This window comes from Pongo abelii, chromosome 2 (assembly GCF_028885655.2).
Source record: "Pongo abelii isolate AG06213 chromosome 2, NHGRI_mPonAbe1-v2.0_pri, whole genome shotgun sequence".
NCBI lineage: Eukaryota > Metazoa > Chordata > Mammalia > Primates > Hominidae > Pongo > Pongo abelii.
This window is the reverse complement of record NC_085928.1, coordinates 118,925,355-118,940,927: the sequence shown is the minus strand read 5'-3', so window position 1 is coordinate 118,940,927 and position 15,573 is coordinate 118,925,355. Positions and strand designations below refer to the sequence as shown.

Genomic DNA, 15,573 nt, shown 5'->3' with positions numbered 1-15,573 from the left:
GACAATAGCAAAAGATTTCAGTTCTCCCCGAATCGAACTATAAAGTCAGTGCAATAACAATGAAAATATCAATGAGATATTTTATAAAATTTTTAAAGCTATTTCTAGAAATCGAATATAAGACAAAAAGTAAAATATAAAATATAGTCAAAATAATACTGAAAAGAAGAAAAAGAATGGGGTCTTGCCTGGAAGACATGAAGCTTTATTATAAATTGTCAGTAATTAGAATATCATGGCATTGGTTAGATGAAAACTAATTCTTATCACCTAATTTTAGAAACTTAGAAATATAAATAACTGAGGCAAAGGTAGAAATGACTTAAATCTTATAGCTATGGTGGCAGATTCAGGACCAAAATTCTTGTCTCCTCAATCCCAGGCCTGGACTCTGTTTCCTACAGTACGTGCTACTCTCTCACATGCTGTTAGACAAGGAGAGAGTTTATAAATTAGAACAGTCTGGGTCTGCTATAGTAATAAGCAATTCCAAATCTTTGTAGCTTAAAACACAATATTTTTTCTTGCTTAATTACATATCTGACTGGGTCAGTGTTGAAGTCAGCTCCACATAGTCACTTAGCAACTTAGGCTGATGGAGTCTCTATCATCTTACAGCTGAACTGTCTGAACCTCTTCTGTCATTTGACCTTTTCTTTTTTTTTTTTTTTTCAGGTAACATTATTCTGTGGAATAATGCTATTTTCTTTTTTTTTCTTTATTATTACTATTATTATTATTATTATTATTATTATACTTTAGGCTCTATGGTACATGTGCGCAACGTGCAGGTAAGTTACATATGTATACATGTGCCATGCTGGTGCGCTGCACCCACCAACTCGTCATCTAGCATTAGGTATATCTCCCAATGCTATCCCTCCCCCCTCCCCCCACCCCACAACAGTCCCCGAAGTGTGATGTTCCCCTTCCTGTGTCCATGTGTTCTCATTGTTCAATTCCCACCTATGAGTGAGAATATGTTTTAGGATACATGTGCACAATGTGCAGGTTAGTTACATATGTATACATGTGCCATGCTGGTGTGTTGCACCCATTAACTCACCGTTTAGCATTAGGTATATCTCCTAATGCTATCCCTCTCCCCTCCCCCCACCCCACAACAGTCCCCAGAGTGTGATGTTCCCCTTCCTGTGTCCATGTGTTCTCATTATTCAATTCCCATCTATGAGTGAGAACATGCAGTGTTTGGTTTTTTGTCCTTGAGACAGTTTACTGAGAATGATGATTTCCAATTTCATCCATGTCCCTACAAAGGACATGAATTCATCATTTTTTCATTTGACCTTTTCTGTCACTGTGTGAGGGTCAAGGAGAACCAAAAGGACTCCACAGAGGCTTTTCATTGCCTTAGTCCAAAAGTATTATGTATCAGTTCCATTCACATTTCACTGGCGACAACTTGTCACATGCCCCTGCCTGACTCTAGGATGGCTGGGGACTGTATTGAGCTGTATGTGCAGGCAGGTAAGAACAGGTAGATACTGATGGGCCCTATATTACAATTACATGTAGTAAAGTGAAAGTAACTCTGTATTGTTCAGCTGATGATCCATATCAAATTCTTTCTCTCCCATTGAGGTTTCCAGTTTTTTAATGTATTCCTGAATATCTGTATCCTTATCCTAGGATTTGGAGAATAAACATATGACAATGTAAATCAAATGAGTGCTTTTGACTCTGTGGTTAAAATGTTTAAAATGATAAGCAAAGAAAGAGGATGAAAACCATGGTTTGGAGGTTTGCCCATGGTTCCTAAGGATCTGCTTTATTTATAGAAGGGAAAAAGGCTGGTCCTTAGTTCATCAAATTCTAAATTCTTGGCCTGAAAATGTTCCCTCAGCTTCCCCCAATATTTACCCTTTTTACAGAAACTAGAGCCTGTTTCAAGGAAAAGTCTGAAGCGAAAAGATAATTAGTAAACTCATAGAATTTTAAGAATTCTCTTTTCATAAGAAAAGTTTTTGCCTGAATTTAGTACAATTCATTCAAAATATACATAGAAAAAATTTTTTAAACATTTTTACTGATACATTTATTTTTAAATCCATACAATTTATACCAAGAAGTCAAAGGTCAGTCAACTCTTTGATAAAGATTAGTAATCAAAACAAAAGCGATTCTGAAACTGATATAGCATCTTCAAATCTGCTGTGGTGCCAAAATGTAAAATATAGATACTCTGAGAATGAGGAATTCAAATTTTAAAGATTTGCCCTAAAGAAAAAAATTTGCCAACTTGGAAACCATGCCCATCAATAGCCTTGATTTATGTATAACATACACATGTTCTGTATTTAATAGACAACTATGCTGTTATAAATGCATTTATATAGTCAATGTCATGGGAAAAACCCTATCAATTATTCTAAAGTAGAGAGCAGATTATAAAATAGGAAAGCAGATTATAAAGTGATATGCATTCTGTAATCCATATATGAAAACTATAGCTATATTTTTATGGTTATATATGCAGAGAGATTAGCTAAGCACAAAAATGATGGCAGTTTGGGTGGTGGTATACTGGGAGACTTTAATTTTGTTCCTTTTTTATTTTGTCCACTCTGGTTTTTTTTTACAAATCTCTATACATTTTGCAAATGTACATTTATTTTGAAAAGACAAAAAACTTAAAGAGTAGCTTTGGAAAGCAAGTTGTGCATTTATGCAGAATTCTATATCTGTATATTGTTTTTCTTCAGTTGCTGGGTGTTGAACTACAATTGGGTTTCCAGGAAAGACCTAAGTTCTCTTTTGGAATATTAACACTATGAATATGTTTTACCTCTTAACTACACCACACACACACACACACACCATTTTAAGGTAGGAAGAACAGTTTAAAAATGTAAACGTCCTGTACCTCATTAGAGGTGGATTGAAGCTGTTTTATTCTAGTGGCTAATTGATAGACCTTTTAATATCATCTCAGGGTCGAGAAGCCAAATATATTATTCCAAGTTCTGAATAGCTTGGTAACCTTTGTCTTTCTTTGTGTGAAAAAGAGAACTGTGTCCATCGTGGAAGAAAGTGTGATCTCTGGAACAGCAATGTAAGTGAAGGAGGATCATAGACAGTGGTTTGGCAAATGTTAGGTTATGCTTTGTGTCATCACTTCTTGTGTTTCAGAGGGATAACATTTACCTGTTTTCCCCACATATGCTTCTAATGCTCCTGCTTTCAATTCTAGGCTAGGTTTTGAAAAATTAAAAACACCTTTTGTGGGTTCCATAGGAGACTGCAAACGCTTTGTGTTGAAGCAGGTCCTGGAGGGGGTGATAACATAGGCTGGGTAGAGAAGGCCTGTTGCTGGGCATCCTGCCTCCAGCCCTGTTCTGCATCAGAAAAAGTCCCTGTATCTGTGCTCTGCTGGCTGCCTGGCCTGCCTCAGCCACACCAAAGCCACGGATCCCTCTGGGCAGGGAGAGCAGAGGAAGAAACATAGTGCTCTGTGGGCCAGGAGGAGAAAACCCCTGAATATTAAGGATGTGTCTGAAAAAATGATATATCTATCCTAAGAGATGCTGAAAAGAAATATGAAATTTAGTCAGCAACCTTTCTTGTCTCCTGATGCTCAGATCTTTTAGTGACAGGTTTCCTAACCCTCTCTTTAGCTGTTTCTCCTATTTATTCTTATTGTCCTTCCTCTGATTCATGCATCTCCATGAAAGTACCACACACATTCATTTTTTGAGGAAATTTCTTGGTTTGCATTTTCAGCAAAGCATCTTTGTGCATGTGCAGGCCAGCGTTCATTTGTGGCCTGCCTGTGAGAACTCCAAGTGTTCGTGGAGATAATTTTCTCATCCTATACACAGCCTACTACAAAAGAGACATGGCTGTCATCAAGGGATCTGTGCCATCAGAACATTTGGTTTCTAGTCTCCCAAATCCTCTTTGTTTTTGATCGTGACATTTCTTCATGCTCAGATGCATACGTGATGTAACATTCTTTGTTGATGTTCTGAAATGTGTTTTAGAGTTATTTTGGCTTCACACAAAATAAGAATGGGGCTCAAAACTTTCTGGTTGAAATGCTAATCTTTGGGGCTTTTTCTTTTCTTTTTCTCCTGCTTTTTGGTACCATGCATATTTGTAAAGCTTTACACCCAAGAATGGTATTTAATGGACCCTAGACTGTTTTGTTGGAAACAGGGCAAATAAGAAGTCTCTCTAGGGGATTTGTGGGCCTTTATTGTGGTGTGGGAGTGTGCCCTAAAGGGGAGCTCCTCACAGCCTAATTGTTGACGAGTGATGGAAGTTCAACAGCATGGAAACTCTACTTCTCGCTCCAGCTAAAAGGTGCTTATAAAGGTAGCTGGGCTATTTTAGCAATTTGCCTTATTTTGAAAATCCAATTTGGTAGCTTCATTAAAGGGCACTAATTTAGTGTCTTAGGGGAATATATGTGTAAAGGAGCTTGTCAACAATCTTAGATGTTTGCCAGTGTATAGGTGAGCTCATTTCCCCAAGCTGGGGTTACCTGGTTACATGCATGCTCCTTGATTTCAAACATAGTACGAAATAAATTCAAAAGCCCTCAAACCAAAAGAGTAACAGCACCACTCCCTCTTTCCCAAGTACCACCTCCCATTCCTCAACGAAGGGTGCTCTTGGTGCATAAACACATCTGCAATTGACATAGTCAATCTGTCACCTAGAGGTCTAATACGGAGGACAAAGTTTTAGTTAGTTTAGTAATAGTTAATATATGACAGTCTAAGGGCCTTAAAGCATGATAACTGTTTTAAATTGTTTAAAAAAATAGAAAAACTTTCTGAACACCTAGAAGAATCACTTATTGCTCACTGCATGCCTAATACTCCCAAGGGTATATTTTAGTCCCACATTGGGACAAAAATTTTAAAGTTGAGTAGCTGAATGCTAATTATCTACATAGCCTCAAATAAACTTGAGCCTTCTACAGTTCCCACTATATTGACAAAATATTATAAGAAAAGATAGAAAATTTAGTTGAAGCAAATTAAAGTTATTCTTCTTTGGGATGCTTTCTTTGAAAAATAAAGCTTAAAATCCATGAGATAATACAATAAATATTGTCATCAAGTTTGTCAATACACAGTTAAGCTATGAAATCACTGTTTTGTTCTTTCACATAGTCACTGGAGTTTGTACTAAGAATACTGAGTTCTCCCTAGATATAATTTCTAATCCAGTTTATATGACTGGGTTCCATTTAAAAAAAAATGAACTATCAGTGAATTCTGATTTTTTTTTTTGTAGAGACTTTGTGTTATGATCAATCTGCTAAGGTTTCCTGTTAATAGATTACCTGTCCAACCATTCAGCAGATGCCGAGATGTAGTTCTGTCCAGAAGAGAAATCAAATACGCTAACTTTCTTCCTATGCAGTCTCAATTTCCCTCAAAGAAAAATAGGTTTTTCAGAATGACTTGAGATGAAGGGAAGGGTAGTAAATTAGAAATGCTTTCATAATTTTCCTTTAAATTTTATGTGTTTGGAAGGAAGGAGAAAATACTTGTAAAAAAGCACTTCTGGAGATGACTACGTGAAAATGATCAGGATGTAGATCAAAGTAACAGTTTTGAATTATTTGGGTTTGGTTTGCCTGAAACCTCATACAGCAGATTCATTCTCATTCTGGTGAGAGCTGAACACCAAGGGAGACAATTTCAAATAGTTGGAAAATAATTACCTACTCATCAAGGGTCGGTACAACCTCATTCCATTTTTATAGTAGTTTCTAGAAGTACACATATCATTTATTTGAGATGTATAATCAATATCTTAGCATATATGAACACGGCCACAGCTGTAGAAATCACATTTCTATAATAATGCAAAGGCATTTATGTTAATAAATCTGTTTGTAATCTCTGTCATTATGGTTGGGTGTCAATAAGAGAAACTAAAAGGATGTGGAAAATTTCATAACATGTTTTATGCTAGTTATTTGTTTGTTGTCTATTCATGGGGTTACTAATTACAACTGGTAAAAGTTGATTTTCTCCTCTTCGGTTTATTGTGGGATGGGGCGTTCATTTCACCAGATACATAGTTATTCAGTGTCTACATTTCAGAAGCTGAATTGCTGGATATAGTCAAAATGAGCTTTGGCAATTCCATGTGTGAGTGTACAACTATAATTTTGCTGCACATTAATAACAACCTTGCAAAGAAGCCCAGAATCAAATGCCTTGCTCTCAGCTGGGAGCAGAAAGCTAGAGTGGTATATCTTGGCTGGTGACCTATAATGTTGGAAAAGTAGGCTCTACATTCACTCAGAAGGAGTAGGTGGAATTCCGGAAATTTATTCACTCTCCTTCACTACGCCTTTTCCTTTTTTTTTTTTTTTTTTTTTTCCTTCCTTGTAGTGTGTTAGTGAGTGCTCCGAGACAATGAAAAAAAAAATGAATTACAGGCAATAAAAATAGTGCATCTCTAGAACAAGAGGTAAAATCAAGGCTTTTATTTCTTCAGGTGTCAGCTCTGTTCCTTCCCCAGGTCCTACCCTGTCCAGGTTTCTGTGGCACCTCTGTGATTCCAAATCAGCGATCAGGTGGGCAGCGGTCTGGGCGGTCACCCACAGGGAGTACACTTGGTGCTGCACGCTCGGACTTTCAGTCTTGCTCAAAGCAAAGAATCTCCAAGAGCTCTGAGGCTACAGATTCATTCGGGTGGGGCGAGGTGTTATTATTGTGGGATTGTCTCTGCAGAGTTGGCCTGGAGAGTGAGCGGTGGAGGGAGTGGAGCAAGGCTTCGTCAAGAGTCCCCAGGAGTCCAGGGGCGCCCCCCCAGACGGGTACGCTGGAGGGCCTGGGCACGGGGGACAAGAGAGAATACATGCCTGCTGGCTGGGAGCAGGGAGGCGGTGTGGCGGGGCAAGGGGGCAACGTGCCAGTTTTCTTTCTGATTAATGATGCTCACGCTGCTGCGCGTGGCTCATGCGCTTTGTCTCCAGCCTTAGGGCTGGCGGAGAACGGCCCAGGGAATGAGTGGTACCGCGGGCGCCCGGCGCACCCAGCAGGTGCCATCACTCTGGATGGGCCAGTTCTGGATGCTCCCAGTGGCACAGAGGCGGCGACACTGGCAGGCGTCCGGCTGCGGCCACCTCCCGGGTGTGGCAGGTCTGGGGCCCGGGGTCTCCGGCCAGAGCAGCTGCGGAGCCACGTGCAACACGCGCCTTGCCCTCAGCCCGGGCGGGGACCGGACGCATCCGGGGCTGCGGGGAGGAGCCGGGCGCCGCCTCCGGCGGCAGTGCCAGCCGCGTGGGAGGGCACGGACCGGCGGAGGGGCAGACGACGGAGGCGGCCAAGCGGGAGGAACAGGACCGAGGGATCGACCGAGGCTGGCCGGCTAGGGGTGGGACTGGCAGAGCTACGGACAGGTGGGAGCAGTCAGACAGCCTGAGAGAGGGAGACCAGAACGCAAAGAGAGCGAGAGCATTAAGTAGGCAGGGAGAGGCACACAGAAAGATAGACAGAAACACTCGCGTGCTCCCTCCCTCCACACGCCCTCCTCTTACCGAGCGAAGCGTCCAGGGGCACAGAGTGGGAGAGGACTGTGGGCACAGAAGACCGGAAGAGGGACGCTGCATTGCTGGTGGGACGGAGGGATTCGGACGGACGGACAGACCAGCGCACAGACTGGCAGCCTGCGAGAGTGGCAGCTTTGAGAGCAGAGCGCAGGAAAGCGAGAATCCCGCGCCGAGCTGCTAGTCGGACCGACAGACGGTCGGACTGACAGACGTGCAGACGGACAGAAGAGCAGACAGGAGGCGGGGGCGCGTTCACTCCCGGCGGCCAGCCGGGCAGAGAAGGCGGCGGTGGCACGTTCTGAGCGCGTCCGGAGCAGAGACCAGCAGCAGCAGGGGCAGCGGGGACGCAAGCCGCGACCGAGCCTCCGCCGCAGCCCTGGCTGCCACAGCTGTGTGGGATCCCAGCCGACACTGCAGAAAGCTCCTTTTACTAGCAGTTAAATAAATCGACCGAAAACAAAACAAACAAACAAACCCAACAACAACAACAACAACAAGCCAAGCCAAAAGCCAAAACAAACAAATCCAGCCAAATCAATCATTGAGAAACAATAATATTAATAAAATCCAAAACTAAATCAAACCAATCAAGGCACCAAGACGCAGGGGGGATATCCACTGTTCGATCAAGGTAATAATCAAGGTCTTCCGACGTGAACATTGCACGCCTTTTGTGGATTTTTAGAATTCCTTCTTTCTTTCTGCCGTATATCTGTCTGTTTCTTTTGAATTATTTCTTGTCTGTATTTCTTCTTCGTGTTTGTAGAAAGCTGATGTTGTTATACATGTATTGTGTTTTTTATGTTTCGTCAAGGAGGGATGGACGCTCCTTCCCCCAAAAAAGACAGAAATGGAAAGCTGGAAGTTGGCAATGATTTTCACCAGAGAAGTCTACAGTGATTTGTATAGGCTTTATGGTAGAAAGTTTGCAATGCTCTTTTTGAAAGAGACCTATTGAAGAGGTAGAAAGTTATACTCTGTTTGTTGTCCTGGAAGGATTGGGGTCGTAGGTCCCAAAGGGCTCAGGGGGAAGAATAGAAAAGATGTTCAGTTTTATTTTTACATGCATGAAATCTGTGCTTCATTGCAATTGCCAATTTACTCTTTTCTGTCTCAGGTTGTAGATATGGTGGTAGAATTGAGTTGAATTAGGCAAGTGTCTAGAAAGTTTCTTAGGAATAGGAATTAACTCACTCAATGTTTACGCATAGAAATATAGCTGGGGTGGATGTGGTTGCTGACAGCTATTTAGGTTTGCTACCTGATCACCTCCTGAAGATGTAGGATAAGGACAGAATCCAAGCCTAAAAGAGAAAACAAAGAGAATTGAAAGTTATAGGGGTGGGCAGCTAAGAAATATAAAAGGCTGATAGAAGTCATTTTCATAAGAATGTGTTTAGAGTACAGATATTCATTTTAATTTTTGATTTCTTTAAGTTTTTTAATGTTTGATTTTGTACCAGTATGACACTCAGCCTCTCAAAACAAGAAGGACATTCCCCAAAGTTGAAATGAATCTGTATAAGCTTTCGTTCAAATGCAGAATAAATTCAAATGATTCCTAACCCCTCCTCATCTACTTTGGAGATAAAAACTGCTATGATTGTTTTAAGTAAACAGAGAAGTGGAGATGACAGGAAATCATTTTTCATTTGTTAAAAATCAGAAAACCTTTGACACACTTTAAGATAAATACACCTACTCCTTTGATCCTTTGTGTATGTATTACCACAAGGCTTAAATATCTTAATAAGATTTTAGTTAATGTCATTTTCATGAAAGACAGTCATTTGGAAGCCAAGAGCTCTATCTATGTTTTGTTCAAATAGCCGAGTAATCTACTATCCTGGCAGTAATTACTTCTGCTGCATTTCTAATGTGAATTGCATGTGAGAGCTTATGAATACACTCTTTTCAAGTGTATGTGGGTTTTCAAGGTATGTATTTGTGTTTGATCCTGTATTTCCTTTGTTATAACATTCTCCTGCTTTTCATCACTTTGACAGAATATTTGTAAATTTTCTGGAGAGTGAGTTTGGGTATATGCTTTGAGGAATATGCTTCCTCATTACAAAAGATATGGAAACATAATTGATTACTACATTTGCTTATCAATAGTATTTTGATTTTGTTTAAATGAAATGTTTAAGATATGTGGATTGCTATGCATTCATGTTTTAAATTTATCCTCTCCAGGCATGATGTATGCCATTCAATAATTAAAATAACTAAGTTACTTTAGAAAAAGTGCCTATTAAACTTTGTTTAGAGAAAGTATATTTAAAGAAACTTATACAGCTAAAGAAACTGACTTTCACCTCCTCAGTGACTTAATTTCACTACATGCTGATTTGTCCTTTGCAGTATTTAGCTCAGACCAAGACAGAATTGTATGTGCTATTAGATTTGCAAATTGCTGATCTCCCAGTGACTTTCCCTCTTAGATCCCAGTTGAGTATGGTTACCTTGAGAACTGTGGTATTAGCCGTGTTAGAGCATGCTCCACTGGGGAGTTCTGTGCAGTCTATTTTTAATGCTATTTAATGAAGGAGCGAGCGCCTCACTCAGCAATAAAAGAAGCATGAGGGAAGACAGAGCAGTGCATGGTTATGGATACTGGACACGGATATTTGGAAAGGTAAAGGCTGACCATTGGATATGGTAATTTTAATTAAGTCCTAATATATTGTATGAATGGAAATATGGATTTTTGTTAGAGAATTATACATGAATAGTTCAATAGGTGTTTTCGTAAACCTCTTCACTAGTTCTTAGAAAGAAGACTCAATAATTTGAGTTTTTAAAACTTGAGGGACATACTAGCCAGGGAGTTCCTGTATGCAGACTATTTTTAATACAAGCTGTCATATTCTTGGGTGGTGAGAAGTACAGAAATAATTTCAAATTCCTAAAATATTGTTCTGGTGAAAGGTTTGGAGCTTGTAAAACATTCTTCGAATAAAATAACTAACATGCTTCTAAGATACTACAATAACCTGAAGCTCTGCCTTGTGAATTCCTTCATTTTCTTTTATGAACTTGGAGTCTAGGTCCAGAATTGTGACAACTAAGAGAAGCAGGAAGTTTCGATTGGACTTGATAGAATATTTGGGGTGTTTTCTCTCCTTAGAATTAAGATAAGCACTACAGATTATCTTACTGAAGGCTAAATATTTTAAAAATATAAATAGCAGAGGCAGCACTGGTAACTTTTGCAATGTTACAATAAAGGGCAAAATATCTTAACATTATAGTGTGTACAATGCAAGAAGCCATCTGTCTGCAACATTTGCATATATGCAGAACACCAGTCTTGAGGTAGAAAGTGAGAATGTTCAATCAGAAAGGTCTTGTGTTGATTTTCGTATTAACAACATACTATAATCAGGTTATTCTTTTGTTCAGAGTAAAGCTAATTAGACAAAATGCTTAAGTAGTTTCAAGGTTAATAAACATAAGAGAAAGTAAGCAGTTTCTATTAAATGGGGATGTTAGTCATATAGTTTTTAAGTGAAGCTGTTAGAACAATGTGCAAAGTTGATCTGGATTTTTGCCAATTCTTATGAAAAATAATCCCCAAAAATAAACTACTAAGGAAAATACATCACAATGAGTTACTGTGATTTTTTGTTTGTTTGTCTTTTTGACTTAGTTATAGAGGAGGAAAACAATTCACACTGGCTAAAATATTTCCCTTAGTGGTCATGCCTTTTGGACTACAATGCTGATACCTTTCTCAAGCTTCTCAAATCAGTGGGCATCCTCATCGGAATTCAATGTCTATTTTGTCTGTGGACAAGATAATGATAAGCTACATAAGTAGAGTGTAGAATGAGTCAGCCACTGAAGACACAATATACAAGGTAGCCAGAAGTGAATATGATTGAGAATTCTCATTAGTATGAGGAGACAGTTTGAAGTCCATAAGGCTGAAAATTGCCAATTAATCATTTGTATAAAAGTCAGTTTAATTCAGATCTGCTTTCTGACAAGGTTAGGAGAGAATGTGGGGCTTAAAGGTGATGTCGACAATGAAAGCCATTTCTTCATATGGTAAGTACTGGCATCATTCTAACTGGTATCACATGGTAGTAGCCTATTTAGAAATTTGTGAATCTCTAATCACAAAAAGAATTGACTTCCTTAAAAATATATTATATCACCTGGAAAGTTCTGAATATATGTTAAGTCAGCGATGATGCATTTATAAAACATATATTTCCTTTCTTTAGACAAAGGATCTTTATGATTCTAGAAGCTCTACATTTCTGTGGACTTTGCCTTCTTTTATTTCTTATTCTAGCATTTTATGTTAAATATGATAAATGAATTTCAAGCAGCGATGTAAGCAAATGCTGAAGGACTGTTGAAGGAAAAAGAAAATATTAACAAGATGTATCTGTAACTAGATTTGTTTGCTTAGGGTGTCTTTGCTTCTGAGTGTTAGTTTCCTTTAGGTGGTTTTATGCCAAGTTCTAATAAATTGATTATTTGTAGTGCCTTAGTCTTATAATTTAATTAATTTTGCTCATCTTGGATTGATTTTGGCCCTAGATATTGAAGTACATATTACTTGTGTTTATATCATAACCAATGATCTATGAGGATTAGATATAAGCTGAGATATGAAGTATTTAAATTATATACATAATATGTTTCATAAAGAATAAAGTGCAGGAGAAAGAATATCTGGTTCATTCAGCAGTTTTTAAGTGTCTGGTAACATTGTTATCTTATAGTCTCATAATCTTCTGTGGTCTGAAGATATTTTCTTTAGGCATGAAATGCTCATATAACATTTTGAATGCACCTTTCTCTAAACTTACTGAGACATATCTGTGCTTTGAGAAATAGCTATGCAGCAAACCAAAAAAGTGAATTGAAATAACTACATCAAGACAATGGAGGGGATATTGCAAAACAAAGGGGTTTGTTTGAATGCATCGAATTGCTCTCTACTTTCAGACTGAATCCTTAGCATCATATTATGCTCCTGTTTTTTAGTCACCAGTATAGATCCTGGAATTGCCAGGTGGAGAGAATGTTAATCACTGTCCATGGTCACAGTAGATCAATATTTTTAAATATCTTTACACACTTTGACCAAAGAAATGTCTTTTGGCAGTTGTACAACCCCCATTTGATATACCTTTCAATGCGACAGGTTTAGAAGATTTTTGTATACGTTTTGTAATAAAGTGATATATATTAGGATACAATTGTAATTGCGACATTAAAATGTTGAAGCATTAGAAGCATTAGTCCAAAATTGTCTCATTCAAGGAATATATTCATAATTATTTATCAGTCATAAATTCACACATTTTAAAAGTAATATACATTATAATTGTTCCTGTTATCTAGCAAAAGAAAATCATTTCTTTTTATCCAGATAAAGAGGGCAAGTGTCCACTAATAATTATCCCCTTTAAAAACAGGCCTTTGACTACATTCTCACATTTCACACTACTTCAAGATGATACAATTCTTAAATTAGAAATCCATTATGAATAGCACACAAAATATTAAGATTTTGTTAACAAAATCCCTTCTGTAAACATTGGTTTTAAGATAATTGCAAATAAAATTTGTTTTTAGTTTAAGGGAAGGATTCAAAATTTTTAACAAGAAAACAATTACGTCACTTTTCATTTCAAATATTCCAGTGAATTTTCTAGAGCTTTCTGGTATATTATGGGTAATGTTTCTATGAAGAATTGTAAAGTGTAATATATGATCTTTTTTTCTGCAGCTTTTTCATTGAAAACAAATTCACAAAGCATATCTACCTAGATAAGCCTAGTCATCTCTCACTGATACCCACACAAGTTAGGAAATAATTCCTTGTGGTAGGGACATTTAAAAGAACTAGCTAGTTCCATGGCCAAATTCAGTGCTGGAACTCTTAATAATGGATAAGCATTCTTTTACATTTGTGTTATCCTTGGTTGCTTCTTTATTATACACTAAATACTTGAGATAAGAACAAGAATTCTCTCTAGGGAAACAGAAACCAGAGAAGTGGTTTTCATATACTTAGCAGATTTCCTTTTAATTGCTAAGATACAATACTCATTCAGAACATTCTAGTCTATTGGATCATACACTAAAAGAAAAAATAGTTTATCCATGTTGATATATTTTGGTCTAGTTGAAATTGAGAAACAACAAGTGAGGTAAAAAATTTCAACATCTTTAAAGAACAAAATTGAACATCAATTTCTAAAATTTTTATGGTCCTATGAATTGTGATAAAATATCCTTTGACACGTAAATCAGAAGGCCCAGCTATCATCTAATTGTTCAGTGATTCAAGTTGCTTTCAGATTATCTCACTACTGTTACATAGACCTAGAAAAATTGAGCCACTGGTCAATAGAGGGTGAAGGAAGAGCATGTCAACTCACCAAAATTCAATGACTCCTCATAATTGTTTAAATTTTATTTGCCCATAAATTCAATGGAAAAATGGAAAGCTAACAAATTTATTTTTCAGGTTTTTGTATGTTTCTAAAACTGCAAGCTAAAGTCCTCACAAAAGTTCTAACATAGAGAGATAAAAAAATCTATACTCTGCATTTACATGATTTCTTAGCATTTTGCTTGTTAATATCTATTCAACTTTGGTGGAAATCCCAGCGTTGCTGGCATCAGATTTGATTTAATCATCAAAGAGCTTTTGGACAGAAAGCAAGTAGATTCGATGTATGTGACAGAATCAAGAATTCTGCAGCATTTGCAAGCTTTAACTACTCAATGCTTCTTTAAAACAATTTTTAAATGGGTGTAAAGAAGCTTTTGGTTAAAAATATGGGACTTTATTTTCTTTGTTTAGAGAAAGAAGATTAAGGTTTTTAGTCAAATTATGATTGTTTAAGCCAAAGTGGCACATAGCTGTATTAAAATTGCTATTAAATTCTGCCAAATTAATTAATTGTTAGGATTCTGCAGTCATATTTGACTACTTCGTGTATCCAGCCTATAGGAATGATCAAGCTAACATTCTTCGATGACTTTGTTTATATTTTGTTTATTTTAAATTTACTTAGATATGCTGATATTGTAAGAATTTTTGGAAATTGTCAAACAACTGGCATTGTACTAAATTCAAAAATTTCACAGCAAAGAACTAGCTGGTATTAATGATTCATCATTTTTTTCACTCCCGTGTCATTTAACTTTGGTCACAACACTTTTTTGTGTGAAGATTCAAATTTCTCTCCAACACTGAAATTTTCACGTAATCACTAACAGCGTTCTGGAATGATAAAATAATCTAGCATATAATCATGTTGCATACACATGCTGCAGCTATCTGCTTACCCTTAGCATTGTTAAGCACTCCAACAACTGAATGCCTTAATCTTTAATTATCATTATAATTATTGTCTTCAGCCAGAACTATGGAGAACTTAGTGTTTTAGTGTTTTTTCATCATCGAGAGGTGGGAGAGTGTACATAGCTAATGTGATAGAATGTGTACATTGCAACAAACTTATACATCTTCCAGGATAAGAATGCAAATATCCCTCCAATAGGGAAATTATTTTATTCCAAAAATAATTGTAATGTCTGTGTTATTTGTCTGATATAATGTGGAAATCTGTAGACAGAGATGTTTTGAATTCAGTGGAGCTTCTGATTGAAATTCAGATTGAAAGTAAGAGAGAGGTTGTATACCAAAGGTAGGCTAGTAGCTTATCTGAGAGGGAGCAGGTAAATGAGCTGCAAGCGATGAAGGAAGGCTTTACCAAGGAGGCGCATGGCCCTCCACGAGATTCTACAGGTTAGAGAAACGCAAAAATTAGGATTAAAATAAAAGGTCCAGGGAAATAAGGGCTAAAAGGGATGTATCTGAATCACATTTTCTGTGACTTACCTTCATAAATATGGAATTCACTGCCTGCATTGGTGCGTGGTACTGGTGTTTGGTTTCTGGGTCTGAGTAAATAGTGTGACTATGGCCAAAGCTTAAACCTCTCTGTGCTTCACCGTTTCTACAGTTAAAGTTGTATAGTAACACTGGTCCCAAC

General features: G+C 37.7%; 1 protein-coding gene across 5 annotated transcripts in view; it reads left to right on the top strand.

Annotated features, from left to right (window-relative positions):
* The first annotated feature begins 7,227 nt into the window (after positions 1-7,227).
* The window catches only part of ARPP21 (cAMP regulated phosphoprotein 21), a 156,708-nt gene continuing 148,362 nt past the window's right edge, over positions 7,228-15,573 (top strand). For 4 of the 5 annotated variants that reach the window (XM_054550349.2, XM_054550350.2, XM_063721591.1 and 1 more), the window contains exon 1: positions 7,228-8,171. The gene's annotated coding sequence lies outside the window, so the exon portion shown is untranslated. 5 annotated transcript variants of the gene reach the window in all.